General features: G+C 37.9%; 1 pseudogene; it reads left to right on the forward strand.

Moving 5' to 3' along the window:
* The first annotated feature begins 7561 nt into the window (after window positions 1-7561).
* On the forward strand, window positions 7562-8401 carry LOC137764934 (exosome complex component RRP43 pseudogene; annotated as a pseudogene).
* Window positions 8402-8891: the final 490 nt, after the last annotated feature.

Genomic DNA, 8891 nt, shown 5'->3' on the forward strand with positions numbered 1-8891 from the left:
CAAATGCCACTGTCCACTTTATGCTGCCCACTTTGTTCCCTCAGTCTTATCCATTAGAGCTGCACAATTAGAGGCCACTGTTGTTATAACGAAGCATCAACATCCAGTTTAAATTCAAACTATGATCTGAGTGAATATGAATTGCTTTCACCAGGTTATGGCGATCAATATGGAATTAAAACCTACAAGTTCAAATGAGACTTAGAATTATCCTCTGAGTGAAGATTTAGCAACAAAAACTGCAGAGTGTTTAATCAAAAGGTGATTCATAGTTTTAATCCTGTTATTATTCCTTCTTCTAGCTTTAGGAATGTTTTAGTAATCAAAATGTCTACATGGAAGACAAATAATTTGAAAGTCTTGAGTTATTGGAGGTTCACAAATTATATAAGCAAGCTACATTTAAGCATAATTAATATCATATATTGTATTGTGATTAATGGGCTCAGGGAACAGCAGAAGAAAAATAATTCCCTTTTTTCCAATAAAAAGAGAAACATCTATGTGTATATACTATTGACTTTAACATATTTGTGGATCAGAGAAAAGCATTATCATTCAAATGAAAATGGGGAAAAAATTCCAAGTTCAAATAAAGGGCACCAGCAATAAGGATTCAAATCTTTACAAACCTGACATAACAAAATATAATCCAAGATAAAATTTATGAAAATACACATGTTAGCAAGTAATTGGGCTTTTACCAGCAAAGCACTATTTATTCTTAATAGTTTATTAAGTAACCACATTACTAGTAACATTTAAATATTTATTTACGATGACTATTTGTTCATTATAAAACATGGAATGTATCCTAGGTAAGATACTAAAAGACAATCAAGTCCATGCCAATTAAAGTTTCATAACAGAATAATGATAGAATCTTTCTAAAGTTGAAATGTAAATCAATGAACAAAATATTGCTTTAGAACAATTCAAATTATACTAAAACGTTTCAGAAACATCTTAACTGGGTAATGTGAACTTTGTGTGCCTATACTGATCCAATAGAAATATCTCTTAACTTGGGTTCTTCCCAAAAAACAGCCTTCTGAGAAAGGTTTGTGGCCAGGTAGTTTACTTTGGAAAATTCCCTCCAGGGAACAGCTGGGGATGGGGCCTGGAGAAAGCAAAGCAGGAAAGGAGGAGGGAAAGTATCATTGAGTGGACTACCGCTGTAGAAATTGGGGCTCAGTGTTTTGGGGAACCTGCAAAAACCATGTAGAATTCACTGCAGCATTTTCCACCTGAGACCAGTGTAGAGGAGAGTATTTCTTCATGGCTTTCACCCTCCAGTGGTCAAAGGTCTCTTGAGGATATGAATGCCCAGCCTTTTACTTTGAGGCTACAGGAAAGAAGCCCAGGGCAGAAAGCAAGAGAAACAGGATGCTTCTGAGGCCAGGCACTATCAGGCCTCCCTGAGCTCCGCTGGACACCATAGCAATGGCACATACATGCACCACTAGAGGCTGTGAGATAGGGCACATCAGTAAGGTGTCTGCCTTCTTCAGATTTCATTGGCACAGTTTAAAGTCAACCTGGATAGCAACAGGTTTTTACAAAAGGTTAGTTTTTTGTTTGTTTTTGCTGTTTGTTAGTTCATTTGTTTTCAGAGAGATCTGCTCCAAAGTTTTCACTGGATTTAGGTAAACAGATTCATGGAACTTTAGATCAGACATTATCTTGGAAGCCTTCCACTCAAAGCATATGCTTTTCTATAGTAAGAAAGGGAGGCTCGTAGATGTTTTAATAAAACAGGACCCAGAGGAGCAAGAGACCTAAGTCTTTCCTTTCCTAATTCAGAGCTTTCTGTCCTTTATTGCACAACTGAGATGCGCTCATTTGTTCCTCAACAAATATTGCATGCCTTCTAAGTACATGTAGGCACTATGCTAGATGCTGGGGCACAGTGGTTAAAAACTAGACATGGTCCCTAAAATGAAAGTAAGACAAACATAGAGATAGACATAGATAGAGATGGGGGTGGGGGGAGAGAGGGGAGGAAAGAGAGAGAGAGAGAGAGAGAGAGAGAGAAGGGTAGGCAAACTTATAGTTACAAACCAGATTAAGTACTTTGAAGAAAAAACCATATGGTGCTTATTCGTGACCCCAAAATGTAATAATCACTGATCAAGCCTCACTTACTTGATTCCACACATTGCATTCCTGTTTCTGTTTATCTGTCTCAAGTCAGAATGGTGTCATTAGATTTTTTTTTTTTAGTATACATGACTATTAACAGAGTCAATAAAGAGACGTTAATTCAGTCTCGCCTCAGGACACGTAGAGAACAATTTTGTTTTATTTTTATTTTTCTCCATCTTGAATCATTCTCTTTCCTCAGCTTTCATAACATGAGACTTTCTTCTTTTCCTCCCACCTTCCTGACCATTGGTTTGGTTTTTTGATGTTACCTTTTTCTCATACTTTAAACATTGCAATTTCCCGGGCAGGTTGTGTCCCTCTTTTCTTCTCCCTCTTCTCTCTCCTTAGGCAAGCTTGTCCGTGGTCCATGGGTTTGAACGCCAATTATGGTTGTGCACACAAAAGTGCAGAAAAGCTGTATGGTTGTACATCAATGGTCTAGACCTCTCCTCTGAGCTTCAGGCCTGTAGCCCTCTGCCCTTTGGATATTTTCACTTGGATATTTCAAAGTCAATAGCTCAAAACCAAACATGTGGTTTTCCTTTAATCCTGGCCCTCTTCCTCAGCACCTCTGCCTTTCCCCACTGAGCACCAATGGCACATCCAGTAACCCAGGGACATTTTTGTAAAATGCCCTCTCTCCAAAGCTTCTATATCCATTGCGTTACAAATAAATATGTAGTGACTCCTTTCTGCTCTCTTCTTCTCTCCCACCATCATCCCAATCCAAACTCTCATCTCTTCTTTCTGGATTATTTCAGGAACCTCCCATGAGAGGTACCCACGTACAGTCAATGTGGTTTTCCATACTGCAGCCAGAATATTCCTTTCAAAATACAAATTCTGGCCATACTGTTCCCTTTTCCCCCCTCTCCTGATTAAAATATCTGTGGTTTCCCATTGCCTTTAGTGTGAAAGCTCAAATTTCAATACACAGCCTGATCTCTGCCTGCTTTTTGTATTTCACCTTCTTCATTCCCACACTGGGCCTTCGCTCCGTGGAGTGTTCCTCCATTTTCCTTTCTCCCGTCCCACAGCTTCCTTCATGCAAGAACACCTGCTGTTCTTTTAGATCTCAGTTCAGTCCTGACTGCAGGCAGGAAGTAGTTCCTGACCTTCCTAATTAGGCAATAGTCTCCTAGCACCTTCTTCTCCTTTAAAGCACTTATACTGTGGCAGTTTCATATTTTCATAGTTATCTCTGTAATCCTTTGCAGAATGCTGTCCCCTCTAGAATGTAGGCTCTGTATGTAGGGGTCTCTCTCACTGTCATGCACGCACACTTGCGCACGTGTGTGCGCGCACACACACAAACCCCACAGGCACTTTTCTCACCTTTAGAGCTTTAGTTTCTAGAACAGTGTCAGCCCCAGAATAGAATCTCAAATACTTAGTTGAAGTAATAAATGGTATCCAGACTGAGTTCAAATGTGAATTTTATATCAGTTTGTTTTCCTTAAGATTATATGAACCTACATGAACTAGATTTTGTTCAAAGTATATATATAGATAAGCGGAAGATGGTGGTATATGCATTTAATTCACCCAAAAAAATAAATGAATATTTCCTAACATAAATCAAAAATTGGTTTTTCTATCCCAGTCTTAATCAATACTTTTAAAGTTAGATTTTAAAAATTCCATCATAAATGCAGATATTCCTAGTACCACATATTGAGGCTAAGAATATACTCAACTTTATTTAATGAGATTTGGTCATATTCCAGCCAAAACAAATGTTCTCTCCTTACACCACATAGAAGACATAACGCATGGATCTTAGAAATCCGTCACAAATGTCAATATGAATACCTGAACTTCGTATCTTTGGGAAAAGGTCAAATCTCTCTAACAGCTTCTGGTTTCAACATTCTTCACCCACTCTTAAGAGCAAGAAAGGTAGACACATGTTTGGAAGATATAGCGACATTATTTACATTCCATTTAAATGTACAGTACAATGGTCACTAGATGCCAGAAGCCATGATTATCGAAGACTGAAGTTCTGGCTTTTGCACACTTACAGAACTGGAGGAGGAAAAGTGAGGGAAGAGAGGTGAAGAGGAAAGAAGGGAAATTTTGAAAAAGAAGGTAATGAACAACACGGAAGAGATTTCAATCCATTAGCAGCATCTTGATGATTACATTTGACAAGGCTCCACTCCAAAGATTAAGACCTATCTTCCGAGGAAGGGAAAGAATATGAGCGCCCCCAGGACACTGAGAATCTTTTATTTTTCACAGAGCCCGTCCACAAGTGACACTTCCTTTCAGTTTATGATGAGGGTTGCAGTTGTGCTTCTGAAGTGATCATACTCTTATAAGCATCAAATCAAAAGAAAGAAATACAGGGAGGAGGAAAACACACCTTATCTTTTAAAAAATCCACATACACCTAAAATACATACCTCAAAAAACATAGCTTTCTTCCTAGCTTTTCTTTTTCAAAATTTCAAAGGCAGGACAAATGCCCGTAACAATAGGGAAGAGTTAGAAAAACTACAATATAAATATGTATTTTGTGGTCTTTGCTAAAACCTGCATTTGAAGTTATACTTCATGGTGGCTGCTTTAGAAATGTCAATGCCAGGACAAACTCAAACTTTCCATAATTTGATCTGTTGCCCAAGACTGATGTGGCACTCGTGTAACTGTTTTTTTTTTTTTCTTTTAAAAAACTATTGCTGATTGCTTCTACAATTTAAAGAATTCCAAATATGAATGAATATTTAGTACACTTTTGAGTGATCAGTGCAAAAAAATATGCAGGAATTTAAAACAAACAAATGGCCTTTTCCCAACACTGAGAAGAAGCCTCTGGAATTATCCTTAACATATAAACATCAGTAGAAATATCTAGGAAAGTTACTCCTCTTTTTCTGCTTAAGCTGAAGTGAAGATACTCAGTAACCATTTTAAAAATACCAAAGCATGTTGATTGACTTCCTCTACCAGTTAAATTTATTAGCTAATTGCTCAGTGTTCCACCCAATTTTTTTCTAGGACATGAGCTTTCAACTAAATCAAGGAACTATTAAAAAGAAAAGTGAAAATATGACAGTAAGTACTTAGTAAGTACTTAATACAGGTCGACTAGCTACAGTTTTATCGAATGTGTTCAATACGTATTTAATGTTTTTTCAAAGTTGCATTTTACATTATTTAATGAAGCTATACCTGGATGACTGAACTGATATTTACCTTGAGATGAAAGTCCAAATTAGACCCACAGTAAAGGAGAGTAAACAGCATCATTGGTGCCGCATGATCTACAGGAAACACACCTCTCCTCTTTTGCTGCTGTCTATGTCATTTTGAGTCTAATTACACAGATTTTCCACAGATTAGTAGTCACACACACACACACAATCTTTAGGAAGCTTACAGTCTATTTTAAAGGAATCAATGACTAGAGTGGAAATATTTTCCTCTGTGAATCTGCATGTCCTATATAGTTGGAAGTAGATATTTATTCTAGTTTTCAGTTCCCAGAATTGACTTACTTCCCTTGTAGGGGTAAAAATACATGGTTTAGTGGCTTCTGCATGCACACACACACACCACACACACTTCTGTCACTTACAAGAGAGATACTCTCTGGAGCCTGGAATTCTCCCTTCAGCAACGTACATTTTAACCTCCATTTAGGTCAATGAGAACTACAGGCAGGTACGAGGGCCTGGGGAGTAGGAATTTTTATCAGGTAATTGTTACTGAAACAGAGTGTAGAGAGCACCTCACAGAAGAATCAGAGGTGAATTCACCTTAAATCTTTGCTTTGAGCCAAGAATAACCTAAAACCTAACGTAGTCTTTCAAAAAATCTTACTTTATAATACTCAGAACAAAATAAGTTTCCATGAGTCCTCTGTTTCTCATTTCAACCCAGTATACTTTGTATCGTTACACTCAAGAAAAAAATAAATAAATTAACTACTGTAGGCCAAGCAATTTGTTGGAAATTCTCCATTAATCTAGAAAAGTACTTTCTCTCAATACATATGTTCAAAGCACACTCAGATCAAGTGGTTTAAAAAGAACTCTACATTTCTGGATCTCACCTAATTTTGCATTAAAAGTGTAATAAATTTGCAAAATCAGGGAGTAAAGAAAAGTCTTACCAAACATTGGTTGCAACCAGTAGTTTCCAGAGCTAGTAATGGATAAAATAAACCAAGTAAGGCCCTTTCTGAGGGAATGGTGGGGCATGTCACAAAATAGTAACAAGAATTGCTTAGGTATTTCATTTATCATTTTATTTATTCAGTTATTCAACAATATTTATTGAGTACTTACTCTGTTTCAGGCAATGTACAAGGTGCTAGGGATAGAGTGATGAGCAAAATGATGTCTTCGCTGAGCTTAGATTTTAGCAGGAGAGACAAGTATTAAAAATAAATATGGCACAAATAGTTGTGCACACACACTATTAGGCGGGATGATATTTTGAAATGTTAACTCATATATTTTCTATGTAGTTTCACGGGGCTCTTGGACCTTCCTGATTTAATTGATTAACACCTTCTATGATTTTGACCTCTAGGAAAGGATGCCACAACTTAAAGAAAAAATAAATAAATAAACCAAACAAGTCTTAGCTTGGTCCTCAGGAAGAAGCAGGAAAATAAAACTCAGGTAATAGAAAATGTATGAATTAATGAATTAGGACCACGATTGTACTCTATGCTGAGAGTACAGTTTCTTGGAGGATCATACTTTGAAAGCTAAGAAAGACTTCCAGCTCCCTGCTTCCTCCTCCATCTGGTCAGGCTCCAAATGAGGAAAGAACAGAAATCCTAGACTGGGTTGGGAATCCAGTGTGGAGAGACCATTGCCCCCTCCATGTGGAGTCTGAGATGCTGGCAGAGTGCAGGCTGCAAGGTGAGTTGAGGCAAGTGGACCTCAGTTGGCTCAGAGAGCTTGTTGCATCTCATGACGGAATAGTTCCCTTGCGCCAAAAAGATGGCAAGGGGCCTCTCAGAGATTCCTGTGTCCCAGTGGACCACGGGCCTAGAAATCTTTTGCTCAGGGATCCAAGAGGTTCTTGGGAAAGAAGGAAGACAGAGAAAGCCACCAGACCTGAATGAGTTCGGCAGGTGTCTGTGTGAACTGGGCATTGAAGCCACTTTGCATTTTGATGTGTTATCTCTTCCCTGAATTTTCTGGAAAGGACCAAAGGGTTCAGAGGAAAGGGAAAGTATCAGTTAATTTTTTAACACTTTAACCCTCCTCATAATTTTTTATGTATAGTGTAATAAGCCATGAATAAAACTGCAGAATTAATGGAGAGTTTAAAATACGGTGAAGCAAACTCAGTATATGAAAGAAGTATAAGGAATGAAAGAAGGAACAGAAAAAGAAAATAAAGAAAGTGTGTATTTGTGTTCAAATATGTGTGTTGGACCCGCGGGTGGAAGATGGCGTCTGGGTTCAAAACTGTGGAACCTCTGGAGTATTACAGGAGATGTTTGAAAGTGAATTGCCGTCCTGAGGGAAGAGAACTTGGTGAATTGAGGACCACAACTGTCCACGTAGGTTCAATTGGTACTGCAGATGGTTCTTTTTTAGTGAAGCTGGGAAATACGACAGTAATTTGTGGAATTAAAGTGGAATTTGGAGCACCACCAACAGATGCCGCTGATAAAGGATATGTTGTTCCTAATTTGGATCTATCACCTCCGTGTTCCTGGAGATTTCGGTCTGGACCTCCTGGAGAAGAGGCCCAAGTGGCCAGCCACTTGGCCAGTTCATTACAGATATCATTGAAAATTCACAGGTAATTCAGAAAGAGGACTTATGAATCTCTCCAGGAAAGCTTGCTTGGGTTCTATACTGTGATCTCATTTGCCTCAACCATGATGGAAACATTTTGGATGCTTGTACCTTTGCTTCGTTTGCAGCTTTTAAAAATGTACAGTGGCCTGAAGTTACTATAAGTGAAGAAACTGCTGTAGCAGAAGTTCATTTAAAGAAGAAAAGTTATTTGAATATTAGAACTCATCGGTTGCAATTTCCTTTGCTGTGTTTGATGACACTCTGCTTATAGTTGACCCTACTGAAGAGGAGGAACATCTGGCAACTGCAACCTTAACAGTAGTAATGGACGAGGAAGGCAAGCTATGTTGTCTTCACAAACCAGGTGGAAGTGGACTGACTGGAGCTAAACTTCAAGATTGCATGAGCCAAGCACAGTTATAAGACACAAAGAAGTAAAAAAACTGATGGATGAAGTATTTAAGGGTATGAAACCCAAATAAACAACCACCACGTTTTCAAAACAGATTTGTAAAAGCTGTATTTGCTACACTGTGCACAAACCTTTTATACTAAAATAAATATCAAACTACATTCTTCTGGAAAAAAAAAAAAAAGTGTGTGTTGGTGAGGTCTGCATGCTTTGAATGGACATTGAGTAAATAGAATTGGTAGTATACACCATGATGTTATTTGAGATAGATCTTAGTGTTTGAAGAAAGACATGAAAAAAATCATGGAAGTGCTCTGTTGTAACATCAGATTTATTAAATGAAACAATTATAATAATAGGTAAATAAACTTCTAAGCACTGAGATTTTAAGATGCACATCAGTTTTTCAAATCACTATAATAAAAACCCTATATTTTAATTGCATTTAGCAAAATTGCTGAATCCCAAAACAGACACTGTCACTTCTAAAATCTTCTAAAAACTCCCACAGAGAAAAATACCCACCCTGTCCCAATTCTAATCTTCTCCCAGGGACCTCT

This window comes from Eschrichtius robustus, chromosome 5 (genome assembly GCF_028021215.1).
Source record: "Eschrichtius robustus isolate mEscRob2 chromosome 5, mEscRob2.pri, whole genome shotgun sequence".
NCBI classification, from domain to species: Eukaryota; Metazoa; Chordata; class Mammalia; order Artiodactyla; family Eschrichtiidae; genus Eschrichtius; species Eschrichtius robustus.